This window comes from Anticarsia gemmatalis, chromosome 4 (genome assembly GCF_050436995.1).
Source record: "Anticarsia gemmatalis isolate Benzon Research Colony breed Stoneville strain chromosome 4, ilAntGemm2 primary, whole genome shotgun sequence".
NCBI lineage: Eukaryota > Metazoa > Arthropoda > Insecta > Lepidoptera > Erebidae > Anticarsia > Anticarsia gemmatalis.
The window spans coordinates 14,359,782-14,375,417 of NC_134748.1; the positions used below are offsets into that span (position 1 = coordinate 14,359,782).

Sequence of the window (15,636 nt, forward strand, 5' to 3'; positions counted from 1 at the left end):
GTATGTTATGATGCAGGCATCCTCTAAAGGATTTTGATCAATTTTATTCTACCCCGCAAGAGGATAAAATAAGGGATGAAAGTTTGAATGAAAATTCTGGCCTAAGTCACAAACCACGCGGATGAAGTCGCGGGTAAAAGCTAGTTCGCCATAAATAAGTGACGTAACAATAAGGTAAGTTAGGAGAGAAGGCCCACGTTTTTCCAGCGAGTATCGCACGCTGAGCTATTTATATCACAATGTAACAATGTAACGGTTACAGTTCAATGCTGGGATCTGCGTCATTCACTCTTTGTTTGCTGTTTGGGAGTTCATCAGCTATTTGTCATATAATAGTCAAGTTACAATTGTTGGTTTTCACCATAAGATGGTTTATATGCGGCTGGTGTCAATAAACCTTACGATAGGATTTGTAGGTTTTTTTGGTGACTTGTCTAAGTTAGATTTTCGCATTGATTTAGGTTTAACCAGATTCCAAGAATTAAATTTTGAAAACGTTACGACTTCAATTTAAAAATGCTTCGGTCCGGCAAGTCCTATCTTACAAATTAGACAGTAGACATACAATATGACTAAATGATTTTTAAGTCCTATTTTCAAATTGTATTGTGTAGCTGTAGTTAACATTGTCGCAAAATTTACCACCCAAATCTTGCGACATGTAATCTTAACACAAAAAATTAACAACATACAGCGAAAAAAGGTTGTTATTACTCCGAACTGATAGTTAAAATTTATCTAATTCTAGTAGTAAAAATTTATCTAGGCTAGTATTTAGCACCTAATCATGTAAACATTCGCACGTGTACAACAAACACGTACACAGGTAAACACAGTGTAAGAACACAGCAATATTTGCGAGCACTGTGTGCAGATAGCGCGCACAATGCACGCTAGTTGGAAAACAAACAGGCGCGAGTCAACAGGAAGCCGGTGTTATCTGGCGATAAGTTAAAGTCAATTGTACTGTGTTTGGTTTAAGATAAGTTTCGTTGTTTTTACTATTGTTGTATATAAATATATGACTATTGTGTAATAGGTGAAGGTTACTGCATTACTCCAGTTGGCGGCAGGAGACTTTTTATATACTCAGTTTAGATGCTACATAGTCTAGTTTATTGTAATGTAAAATTGAAACTTTTCTTTGTTTTTTCTGAGTAAAACTTTTAGGAGGCTATTTTCATAGCAAGCAAAGATACCAAGTATTAAGTTTAAAATCAGTTGATTATAAGAACGAGCCTAGATAAACGTCTTACCATTAACTAGGAATTATACTGCAGTCGGGACTACTAAGTCCAAGTCAAAATAAATTGAGAGTGCCAAGTTAAAATGAATTATCCGAAAAAAAATGGCACTACTTACATAAAATCGCGATGACATTTCCAAAATCCACTTTGACCTGCTGACGCAATTCTATCGTAACGCTTTAAGAAACTAACACAAACATCATATTTATTAACATGTGAATTATAAAAACGACTGACGTAGGTACAATTTACGTATGCGAGTAGCGAAGTAATATAATTCTATTTATAGCTATCTTATAATCCCCTTGTATATTAGTTAATATTACGTGTAATAGATTACGTTATGATATAATAATCTTACTCACATTATTAAATATACGCTGGATTATCGAAATTATTCTGTATCTGGTTTATCTATACTAATAGAGAGCTTGTTTGTTTGATTGTTAGTTTGTTTGTTTGAACGCGCTAATCTTAGGAACTACTGGTCCGATTTGAAAAATTATTTCACTGTTAGATAGCCCATTTATCGAGAAAGGCTATAGGCTATATATCATCACGCTACGACTATTAGGAGCGGAGTAGTAACGAAAAATGTTATAAAAAACGGGGAAAATTATGACCCATTCTCTCTTACGTGACGCAAGCGAAGTTGCGCGGGACAGCTAGTTCTGAGATATACGTTCATAGAAATCAGGAGTGAACATATTTCGATGAAAACTAAAGTACACATTCTCAGTATCTAAATTGTTTGATTAGTTTAAAGTAAATAGACAGTCTTATAGCTAAAAACCCATTGCGGGAGAACTTAGTCTTAAGAAAACAAAAATCTTAAAAACTGCTTTATCAATCTAGAACTGCTGATAATAAAGATATGCAAATCTAGATTTAATTATAACGAAGATAAGATGGAACAAACACTTTTTTTAAAAGAGGTATCGAAATAAAAATGTTTCTCTTATCTTCACCGGTAAAGGTTCAATGTACATTTGTATTCAAGGCGGAAATATAGATAAGTGTATAAAATTCAGAATTAAGGATATGAGTGAAATCTCGTAACTCGTCTATGAACAACATAAAGCAGAGCAAACTTAGTTACCTATACATATAAAAGTACTTGTATATACATGGAGTTGATAAATACTAGTTTTCTATAATAAGGTGTAATATGTACATAAGACACGTAAGCAGTAAGCTTATGTGGGATTTTATTAAACAACTAGAGTCTGTAGAGCGCAAATATTGAGACTATAAACTGTATTTATGCCGTGTTATAGTCATGTGCGATGAGTTAGCAGGTTTTGGTTAAAACTCTAGCATATGTAATAGAGTAAAATATAGAGATATAAAATTATACATTATTTTTACAAATATATTTATTTATTTATTTATATCAGAATTATAGACTAGGGCTTTAAATAGACTCCTGATAAAATTTTCTTGTTAACGTTTTTTTAATGAAATTTACACTCAATAAATTAAATTAATACTTCTAGACATCAACTATCAGCAAAAAGACTTTATGAGCTCACGGAAATCTTAATTCTATTTACAGAAATTGTCTAAAGTATCCCAGATAGTGTTTAAAATTAACCGGAAATAGCCAGACCACTACAGTTGTCTAATTACATTGAAGGATAATATTTCAAAACACATTTAGAACTCCAGAAATATACTAGAATAATACGTTTACCTCAAAACATTACTTAGAACTGTGTATTGATCATAAAACAGTTTTACGAGCGTTGTATTTGAAAATGTTTCCATCGTTATTAATTTATTGCAACTCAATATGCATTATATTTATTTATTGATGTATTCAATACACAGTTTGTAGAACCCGATGAGATATAAGATGAATGCTTATTAGTCATACAAAATATCTACCATAAATGAGAAAATGAATGCATGAAAATATATCTCTTAGGTTTTCAGTGTTTATCTAATTTGCTGAATAGATGTCTCGTGGCTCATTATGAGCTAATGCTCGCTGTAACTAGTCAATGCTCTTCATCGGAATGTTGCCTGTCACCTTTCCGAATTTCATCACTTCATTCGGTAGAGTCGTTTTCACAAAAAAATAAAACGAATATATTATTACTAGCTGACCCGCGCAACTTCGCTTGCGTCACATAAGAGAGACATAATTTTCCCCGTTATTGTAACATTTTTCACTAGTACTCTGCTCCTATTTTTCGTAGCGTAAAGATATATAATCTTTTACCTTCCTCGATAAATTGGCTATCACTGAAAGAATTTTTCAAATCGGACCAGTAGTTTCTGAGATTAGCGCGTTCAAACAAATAAACAAACAAACTCTTCAGCTTTATAATATTATAGTATAGATTATAGATTGATATTCTAGAACATATCTTCTTTGATCGACTATATTCTATGCAAATCAAGCTGTAACCAAAAACTAGTTAACGTGAAATATAGTTTTTAACTCAATAAGTAATCTATAGTACAAGAAACTAGTTGTGTTTTTTATCAGAGCCATACTTATAACACATACATTCATCCTCATAGGAGCCTCTTAGCGGGTCGAGGGTCACATGCAAATGAACTGAGCACTATATTTAACACACACATATTATCTTTCACACCACCATAAGTGTGAGATGTCACAAAAAAGTGTTATTGTTTGAGTTAGTTATAGTCAATAACTAATACAATGATTAGGATGTAAATATCACTATACAAACTTGTCTATAAGACTTTTTTGCCTTCAGCACTCAGTCTATAGTATTCAAAGTAATCAAGGTGCTTCTTGGTGAAATAATTGTTTATTCTGGACCAAAAGTTTAAGGATGAGTAGTTTTAATAAGCAGACGTTCTCTTCAGCTTTAACTGGCTTTAAGATAGGAGAGACAGAAGTATTTCTGGTACATTCTGTATAAGACGATCCAGATTCTTATTTAGTATACTTGATTCAATAGTACTTTTAGTTCAAAAAACTCACATAATTTCAGTGAATGACTCAAAAATATGGCGCAATAAAATCCAAAAACTGTATTAAATTTTAAATTTGAAATACTTTTTGTTTGAATTTTCCTTATAGATAATTTATCGGGCATTAACTTTTTATTTTAAGAAAGTTAGATTAATATCATACAAGATAAGATTGACTGCAATATTCACTTAACTATTAAATTAAACACTTTTATTCGTAGATTTAAACTGATAAAGGTTTAGTATTTTAAACCGTTTTGACGTACAATTTAATGGAATTGAAAATTACAACCAGAACTAAAACAATTCTTTGGTATTCTATTTTTAAGTCTACAACCTCCGTGGTTCAGTGGTTAAAGTGGTTGCCACGCCATTACCACTTCGTTGCGGATTGACATTTGTGTGATCCACAAATAGCTGTATTGGTTCAGTCTAACCTCCGTTGTCCATTTTTGTATCTTTGTAAAAGTTCCCACACAAAGCTTGAACTGAAAAACCCACTCAAATGTGTTGTCGTATTAGAATAAGCCACACAAAGTAAATTACCCAGTTTTATTCCAAAAATAAACAAATCAGATAGTAGGCATTATCTGTAATCAAGATGTCAAAATACGGCACCAAAATAAACAGACATTCCGTACACAATATTATTTATAAGTATAATGTTAATACACAACTCTTATACGAGTGACCTCGAGTGGCGAAATAAATATAATTTGTGTAATCCCAGACAAACACGTGTGTCATATACTAGACTTGCCTTGTGACTTGGTTTATGAGGAAAGATCCGTGAATTCAAGCCTATTTTTGGAAAAATATAACTTGACATATTAAGGGCTGACTACTTAACAAACTAGCCCCCTCAGTTTCGCTTGCTAAAGTTTTATTACCTTTTTCAGTTGCATAGTTGATAGGAGTATTTGTTAAGAATATAGTTCCCTATATTTAATCACGGTTTTAAATCTATCTCCATGCTTAATTTCGTCGGTTGAGTGGTTTGGGCGTGAAAGAGTAACAGATAGACTTTCCCATTCATAAATATTGCTAAGTTTGTATATATTGAATTTATAGTGCGGACGTTTTCAGTTTCAAAAGAGAACGAAGGACTAAATAAAGTTGAGTGTTTGTGACACCTAGGAAATAATGCAGGGAAAGGAACAGATGCATCCTATTGCCCACGTCTCTTGTATTTACCTTCCCAGCAGTGGCTTGCTGCTAAATTCCGATATAGAAAGTAAATTGGCATAATTATAGGTACTATACGGATATATACCTATATCTGAATAAATATGTACACTTTTCTATGTATGAGTTGATTAGCAACGAGAGTCTGTTTGTTCAACATATTACGAGATTAGATCATGGTGGTGCGGGATGTGATTACTGTCCCGTATATAAACATTATTTATTTGTACGATATGTGTGTCCAGCACTGTGTATGGATTGGACAGAATTATTGGACTCTCCGATATACGGGGAGAGGTATAAATTATGTGATAAGCCTGGATTTTTGTTTATATTTGTCGAGACAAGTGTCGTAAGAAACAATACGTAATGGTAAATATATGGATAATCTTTCTATTATAATAAATGTGAAAGTTTGTGAGAGTGTATGTTGCATAAGCTACTAAATGGATTATGATGAAACTTGGCACTCAAACCTTATAACCTGGATTAACATATACTTTTCAACCAAAGAAATAATTTTACGCTGATGAATTCGCTAACAGAAAGTAGTGAGTCTATAACGTTAATGAAAAGGAAAATAAGACTCCCTAATCTACACTAATATTATAAAACTGAAGAGTTTGTTTGTTTGTTTGTTTTCACGCGCTAATCTCAGGAATTACTGGTCCGATTTGAAAAATATTTCAGTGTTAGATAGTCCATTTTTCGAGGAAGGCTATGGGCTATATTACACGCTACAAAAATGTTACAAAACGGGGAAAATTAGGACCCTTTTCTCTCTTATGTGACGCGAGCGAAGTTGCGCGGGTCAGCTATTCTAAATAAAAGTGTACATTATTTTGTTCTTTTTGAATAGTTACATCTACATTTGACATAGGTAGTAATTTATTTCTTTAACTCTAGCTATAAATATAAATATTCTACACGCTAAAATATTTTTCTACTTGAATGAATAAAACAAACTCGTAGACATTTGCAATAATAAACAATTAGCGTCACGCAAATTACCGTGCTATATCGTGCAGTACCGTGCCGTGTCGTGTCGTGTCGTGCCGCGTCGTGTCGCGTGACACTCGACACGGTAACACACGGCCCATTCCTGCATGACCCATTGTGAATAGTTAGAGCCGAAAATTAAAAAGTTGGAAATAGAACAGCCAAAATTGTACATTTTTTAAAATACGTGTGTTAATTAAAATAGCACTGATTGCTTTTTTAGTTACGTCGAAGTAATTTAGGCGTTCTGAATTCGCTTACCACTGACGCTAAAGCTTAATGAAAAAATTACTAAGGCTAAAAACAGATATTTTTACTGTTTACAAAACAAAAAATAATAAGATTTATTCATTCTGGATGTATAAATCAGTAGTAAGTGTCATCCTCTATGGCCGTTTGATTAACAATTATCACGTTTAAGCATTCACCATGGTGTGTGCTGGCCTTATCACACACTGGAACTTCGGAAGTCTAATATTATGTCTAATCGTATTTAATGTGGGCGTTAAAATAGTTATCCTACTTAATATTATAAATGTGAAAGATTATTAGAATGGATGGATGTATGTTTGTTACTCTTTCACGCAAAAACGACTGAAGAAATTTGATACACAGATAGTTCAATAACCTTGATTAACGCATTAGACAGTTTCTTCTACGGGAAACTTTATCACGTGGAAAAAGTCGCGGACGGCAGCTAGTTAGTGATAACACAGTGCTACAGTAAGTCTATGACCCTTAAATTGACTAACGTTTTAACACAAATAAAATATATTTTTCTTACGCTATTGTAATGTTATCACCATTATGCTAAGTAAAGAATGTAAGCTAGATTGTTTTTACACAAGTTTGTTACGTTAAGGAACTCGTTTATTACAGAGCATGTCTTGAAACTATTACCCTATTACTGTGGAATGTAGCCAACTGCCTACCAACTGAATAATATGTAAGTAGTTTCTACTGTTTTATATAAGTATCAATCAGGGTGTTTTTCAAGTATAGGTAAGTACCCTACATAGTTAAAGACTTAGAAGAATAGTTTTGTTATTTTATTGATTTTGATCTTTGATTGAATACTTGATGTTAAATTGAAAGGAATTGTATTTATTAGGTTTATAATAAAAAGTAGATTTAAATTATATCCGACTCACTGCTGACCAAGCGTCTTATCCCAGAATGAGTAAAGGATTATGCCTCGAGTCCAAAATGCTGGGTAAATGCGGTTTGGGGAGGTAAGATAAATCAAAAATTCTAAATTATTGCTGCCAAGCGATCAAAAACTTTATGATATCAGTCATAGACTCATAGTGTAATCTAGATTAATGTATAGATCGGATCAGTTAAGAATATTTTAAATGCGTTCTTGCTGTTTTGATATACGGAATAAAATCATGTATAAATTCAACATTACATTAAGCCGCCGGAAATAACACCCCAATAAATATGTTTTAATACAAATCGAATGGTCCAACAATATAATAAAAGTGATTCAATATCATTCGCAATAAATATTATCAATCCGTTTATAGTTTAGCAACACCTACACAAAACTGTTCAGTTATATACTTTATAAAAACATCGTCACATTAGAAGTGATGTTATAACAATTTATCGTATCTAAAACACATGTATATTTGTTATAAATAATAATATGGCGACGATCACTCACCTGAGTCCCACGTGAAACGGTCGCGAACACTCCCGGCTAATGGTTCTTATAACTGCAACAAAAACAATATTATTTTAGACTAACTTTTATATTGATATATATTATTATTTAATTGTCCGTGTACACAAACTTTCTACATCTGACAGCTCAGTACCTAGAGAGCGTTGGCATGCTCGATTTATCTAGATTATAATGATGAATTCAAAGTTAAGTAGTTGTATCAAATAAGCCACCGTCAAAAATAAAGTAGGCGACTGATGTTGTAAATCCTTCTGTTCTAGGTATACCTCCTAAATTACGTGCAATTCCGCCACCAACTTTGTCCGCGTGTTAAAATTTCTTTGGATAAAAATACAGTGCAGATACGTATTTCAGTAGGTAAGTAGGATTCATATAACATATTATTATGTATCCAGGACTTATATGACATAATAATACAAACAAACCTATATCTATATTAATACACATCTAGTTGACAAGGAAAACAGATGTAAAATACTTATATTTGAAACTATAATGAGTTGTATCGAGGCGAGGCAGGCACCGAGGCACTGTTGTGAACGTGGTAATGTATGCGCGTGCGCAGTGGGATGATAATGTAAGATAATGTAGTGTGATGTACGCACGAGGCGGGTTACCTACTTCTATTGTAAAGATAAGAGTAGATAGATAGCTAACTACTGTAAGGATATTTTTGAAACTGGCTTTTTCCGGTTAGCTTTACGTGCTTGCAATTTTTGGCGAAAATTGCGATACACTTGTTATTTGTTACACGCTCTTTTCCACCCATGCCCATTAGAAAGGCAGTGTTAAAATAATAATATGCATCTCGTTTGGAATTATTATGTAGTATTATAACATAACGAATTGCTTTTCAGATTAATTAGCAAACTATGAAAAAGTAATTTTTTTAAATAAATAAAACTAATACCATTCAAACTCAAGCTGGAAAAATACTTACTTAATTAGTGTATTTATTGTACATAAAAACGTGTGCTAGTTTCAATATAAAAGGAAAATAATATGCTTTCAATCACAAATTGATAATTAATGAAATCAAAAGACTAATTCTATATCAATAGGAACTTATAAAGGTCAAACTATATATAATAATATTATATATTTAGTTATTACAAATTACAAAATTAAATATATAATTTACTGAAATTATTTCTAGGAAGATGAATAAATAATCTTAATACAGTCGTATTTTACACAAATAATCACGTGTATTATTTTTATCAGTTTTTGCGGCTTACCTAATCAAAATATTTTTATAATGTTGTGTCTACAGTACTGTGCTAATATTTATATAAGATTATGTGTTAGTATATAATAGTCTTGTTATGAATAGCTAAATCTGATATTTACGTGTGTGAACATTAGTTTAGTCACGATACTATGAAGCTAGCCATCGAAACATTTCCAAGTTCTAATTGCAAATGTCAAACGATCGATATTAGTTTTTAAAATGATATATATTCGATCAATTGTATCAAATTGTAAAATAAAAATTCGAACAGAAAATAATTTTAGATTTGTTATTTTTACTAAAAGCCTATTATTTAATCATACAATGAGTCAAAGACGATCTAATCTTGGAAGTTGTCTCGAAAGGGAATCTAACCCAAAATACAATATTGCAGTCCAAGTAAATATTGCACTGGGCAATGCATTGTCTGGCAGTGCCTCTTATACCAAGCGAAACATATAAAGATGTCTAGAATCAAAATAAAATCTAGACACAAAGCTCCATTCGAAGACAATCCCAGTGCATTCCTGTAATCGCTATTTTATTGCGTACACATTCTCCTCTATACTTGGACAGCATTTCAAACCGTTAGCCTTTCTTTAATCCTTCGTAAATAAGTCGTGAGTGCTCGCGACACTTCGGGACACTTCGGAAACACTCGGGTATTTTCGGCAATGTTCGGAAACCGCCGGTCTATATAAGACTTTAAGGATATTCGATTTGTATGCGCGTAAACAGATTTTGATGTTAATCTAAACGTTGTTTGTGCCCGATCTTGTTTTGTTTTGATACAATTTAATATATTATTGTTTGAAAAGGACAGATAGAATTGGCTATTTGTGTCCAGTGCGACGGTTTCAATAAGATTAAGTGAGATAACGATGTTTTAGTGCGCTGTTTACAAAATGTCAGCTTTCATTTTTAAAAGATTGAACTATTTCAGATGTTTTTGATAAATATTTTTTATAGTTGCGCAATATGTTACGTGAATAGTGACAAATTTAATGTGAACTATAACTCTGCGAGATTTTATTTACAAGAATCAATAAACAACTTAAATGAGCTCGTTTTTAACAGAATATATTTGTCGTACATTTTCTTTACGGTGGTATTAAAATATAAAATAGTAAAACAATATAAAATATTCTTTTTCTCTTTTACTAATTTATATTTCCCATTTCTTTAACACAGTGAACTCAAATTTCGTAAATTTGTTAGTATAATATGTTTATAGAAGTGGAAAATTGAAATCACCACTACTATCCGGGTATTGTAGGATTGATTTTGAAACTAAATCGGCAATTGTTTTACTGAACAATTTAACCAGCTTTCACCACTTTCAAATAAATATATGGTATATATAGTAGGTATCTATGTGTATCAGCTGGATTTTTTAAAAGTTAATTTTATACTTTTGTATATTATTTAAGAATAACAGACAGTTCCACAATTATTATAGTCTTACTTACTAAAAATAACAACATTATCCGACATTTAGAAAGTCGTAAGGGCCAGTTTAACAGCTTGTGGATAACTAAAACTAATACTTACACAAAAGTGATGAAACTAAGCATAAAACTGGCTCCCAATATTGCAGAGAGCATTCAGTTATGTCATTTTTACGAATAAAACTTCTAAAATATAATCCTGCAAGTATCTGTAAAGTTCGTTATCTATACTAATCTATACTAATAATATTATAAAGCTAAAGAGTTTGTTTGTTTGTTTGAACGCGCTAATATCAGGAACTACTGGTCTGATTTGAAAAAATCTTTTACTGTTAGATAGCCTATTTATCGAGAAAGGCTATATGCTATATATCATCACGCTACGACCAATAGGAGCAAAATACCAGTAGAAAATGTTACAAAATGGAGAAAAAATTAAACCATTCTCTTATGTCGCAAGCGAAGTTGCGCGGGTCAGCTAGTATACTTATATTTATAGCGATTAGGCTACATAAATGCGTAACAAGTACTCGTATAACAGTAGTAAAACGGTGTTAAACAGTGAGGAGTAAACGACGCCGCGGCACGCGACTAGTTAATGGATTACATTCATTTATATGTTACTTATTTATAACCCGTATGTATGTACTGTCTTGTGTTTACTGTAGGTAACTACGCAAGTTCTTGTAACTGTGTAGTATTATAGTTAATAATGTTATCTGTTTACTTATTGTGAAAGGTAGTGTAATAATACTTATACTAGGAAGTAGATAAGGTGGAATATAATTTATTTGTTTCAGGTGAATGTTCACGATTTCCCAGATTCCCAGATCTGTTTAGAAATACCAGCATTTTGAAATGATGATGTAGGAACACAGTGATTGGGACTAGTTTGTCGCTACGTTATGGCAATAGGATTTAGAAACTATTATTTTAATAAACAATATGCCTACCTTGTACCGCCCAAAGATTTAATGCAGCTAAGAATAGAATTGACGACCTACGACAGTCATTGTAATAATAATGTAACTCAAATCATTCCCAAAACCAAATTATTCCGTCATTCATTTATCATCACATAATAGTGAAAGCAAACGCATAATATTCGATTACACGTGCAACAATCCACTATAGGTTCCATCGTACATTCATTATGCCTACACAAACAGTTGGACCGAACTGAATGCGCGTCGGAATATTCCCCAAATTCCTAGGCTAAGTACTCGTGGCAGCCCTGAGTGGTCCGTCCACTGTTAGTGCCCTCGCACACTACGTTGATAAAGGCGTTGAAAACGCGAGCTCATCGCAATAAGTAGTGCGAGTAACTACAGTCGGTATCATCTAGCACAAGCTTAAAATTTCAAATTATGTGACAGAAATGGTTATGCGAAAAACGTTACAAGCGCTGATCTGAATGTCATGATTTTTTTTAGATAGCTACTCTGTACTCTCTTCTCGTCGATAGTGTAAGGAGATAGCTCCTCAGACCGCCCCGTTAACGTGGGCATCACGTCATTTGCATAGCACGCATTTGCATTTATTAATATCGGTCTATATTGGAAATTGTAATGATACAAACGAATGCAGTTTTCTAATACAAGGTTAGAATGCGTATATTTTTTCGTTTGGTTAGTGACCAACCTAATGACAAAGCTATTAAAGCTGATTACTGTTATTTTAATTGACAACAACCATATTTAAATGTGACAACAGAACTACGAAGACGCTCGACTCAAGCGATGCTAAGTTGTCACCGATGGATATCCGGTGGAGCCTATTAATAAAGGCATTGTAGCTTAAAAGGCGGCGACAGTCAAAAATTGTTAACACACTTTTATATGGAAATGAAGATTATTATTATAATAATATTATATGGAATGCCCTCGATGCTTAACCAGTAATAACAGATCGTTTACCGTCTATTTAACGCAATTAAAAGTGCCTGAAACGCGGAAAGGCGTACTCATAAAAAAGGCGCATGGTTGTCGTGTCAAAACGTCGTGTGTCGCGTCTCTTAGGTACATAACGAATAGGTAGAATTTCCCAACTGCGTCGGTGGCGGCCGCGTCGCGTCGGATAAATATTTGAACATCGCTGTAATACGATATTGTAGCGCTAACACTTCATTGTGAAGAATTGTTGCTCTTAAACATACTAGTTTGACGTCTCTTGTGGGACTTCTGGCCTCTAGGTCTTTGGGAAATACGAGATCGAGGCACAAAAACTAAGATAAGATAAATAAGTGGTATTTGAATGAGATAAGTGTTAGAAAAACTTGTCTATTCTTAGTACGAATGAGTATCGTGTTACAAGGTTTTTGTTGATTTATAATTCATTATTTTCAATAGATATTGTGCAATTTATGTGGAAAATGGCTTTGCCGTTTTTAACAGTGTCCTAATGCTTTCTACACACATTATAACGTTTTTTAAAATGGCGTCCTTTTTTGTTATTATAGTTATAAATTTTGCGGCTAAATGAAAAAAATATTTATTGAAATATTGTTCACTGAAATAACCGAAATTGACCTGATTTTGATAGTCAATAAAGTCATTATCAAACATTATGCTCCGTTTACTTCCCAATTGCGTGAGACCTACTTTATCTCACTGAACAAGATCCAATTTCAACGATAATGCTCTCGCGAACAAAATTAAATTATTCTTAAAAGCTATCGTTTAGACAGCGATGTAATTACTTAATTTATTTATTAAAGAAACGACTCGGAAAGAATTATATCTTTTGAGAACGTTTTGTTATATAAATAGTAAATTGCTTTTGTACGTTACAACAAAGAAAGATAGCCGGTTAAAGGTTGATACCGATTAGAGCTTGTAACATCTATACTAATATTATGATTCGAAAGTTTTGATAATTGTCACGCAATTAGGCAGAAACTACTTAACCATTTTTATGAAAACAGTTCCATATATCGTTTATTACCTTCATTAACATATAAGATTATTTTTCCTCAGGACTTTTTCACGCAGATGAAGTTATAAGCAAATGCTAATAAAATATGAGAGTTTTAGTAAATAATTTTTTTGAGAGTCCGTGATTTTATGACTTTAGGATTTTGGTATACGGTGCATATTGTGTGTAGACAAATCAAATCAATTCATTTATTCATTTAGGTCAAATGTTGACACTTATGATAGTCGTTTATTACTGAATCTACCACTAGCTCGGAAAGGGGGTAGAGCCTTATGATATACTAGCTGACCCGTGCAACTTCGCTTGCGTCACATAAGAGAATCATAATTTTCCCCGTTTTTGTAACATTTTTCACCGGTACTCTGCTCCTATTGGTCGTAGCGTGATGATATGTAGCCTATAGCCTTCCTCGATAAATGGGCTATCTAACACTTAAAGAATTTTTCAAATGGAACCAGTAGTTCCCGAGATTAGCGCGTTCAAACAAACAAACAAACAAACAAACTCTTCAGCTTTATAATATTATAGTATAGTATAGATTTATGCAATAATGATACCTATACAGAACTAAGCTGAAGTGTTTTAAAACTTATTGGTACACGCTACTAAGTGGTATTACCTTTACTATTTAAATTACTTTTCAGGACTTTATTTTAGGAATGACTTGTGAAGATAATAAGCTTTTGAATATCTTTCCCGGAACTTTGTAATATACTTAGCACGTGCCTGAGCTTCATTATACACAAATACCTAATTATTCATAGTGAAATGGTTTTAAGGAAACTTGTTTACTTGTATAAATAGAGTAGAGATATTTTGATCTTATTGTAATACGTTTTAATTAGGCTCCCGGGTTTTTAGTGGCTTTAAGGCCTTATGGAAAGTCTTGGATACCCTATCCAATAGATAAAGTGGTTATAAATGTATGAAAATTATTTGTAAGATTTCATCTGATAAACTAACCGGTACTTATTCGGAAGTGGCTTATTACTTTTCTGCAGGTACCTTCTACTTTTTACAAAGTAGACGCAGCTTCGCACTCCATGGGATGAAAAACAAAGCAGGATATTTGTATGGTATGCTAATTATGTCATGACAAATTTCCAACGCAAAAAGTTAAGTCAAAAATATTTCAAATGACTCCATGTTTAACAAAACGAAAACGTCAGTCGCAGAGTTTTAAAATTTACAACAAATATGTACGAGGATTTGTATGTTCAGACATGTTTAGTGGTGGCCCGGGGGAATAAAGAGCCCTGCTGTGTGCACAATGTGACGTTGGCACACATCCAAGGCGGGCTCGTAACGTACGTAGAACAAGACACTTCATGTTCACAACGCAATGATGATCACATTTTAGTTCATGAAATATGACCGCGATATATTTGCATGTACGTTGTAACAAAAGAATGCTTGAGACCAGTTTTGTTATGCTTAGTACTGGGACTTGATAGTATTCTATTGTGTTGTTTTATAAATAAGTAAGTTTGAACTCAGAGGAGTCAAAACTGTTTGTGATATTAAGGTAAATCGTTGTTAGAGCATTTACTTCTAATATTTTTATGGCTGTCAAAGTTATTGAACACGAGAGCCTTCGAGAGCGAAATTACCCTAATTTAAAGAATTTTGAGCTTTATGAGACAATGTCAATTAATTGAGGTGAGTCCCATAATTGCTTGCATATAAATGCAATCATCTCAAACCTATTTCACTGTACACCGCGTCTAATATTTTTGAATATGTCACATTGCACACATACTTAATATGCAAATATGTTTACAGTTAGATTCTAATTTGAATCAGTTAAAAGTTCAAGTAAATAAGAGACATAAATCACTGTTAAACACGTAATCTGCATGTCAACGACCTCTTACAACGAGTAAACAAATCGTGACATAAAGAACATCGTGCTTCTCGTGCAGTCAAATACATCAAGTTATTACTATGTCT

General features: G+C 32.8%; 1 protein-coding gene across 1 annotated transcript in view; it reads right to left on the reverse strand.

Annotated features, from left to right (window-relative positions):
• AstC-R2 (Allatostatin C receptor 2) overlaps positions 1 to 15,636 on the reverse strand; it is a 158,598-nt gene that overhangs the window by 121,970 nt on the left and 20,992 nt on the right. Inside the window, exon 2 of the mRNA XM_076113897.1 lies at positions 8,053 to 8,104. The gene's annotated coding sequence lies outside the window, so the exon portion shown is untranslated. The remainder of the gene's footprint in view (positions 1 to 8,052; positions 8,105 to 15,636) is intronic.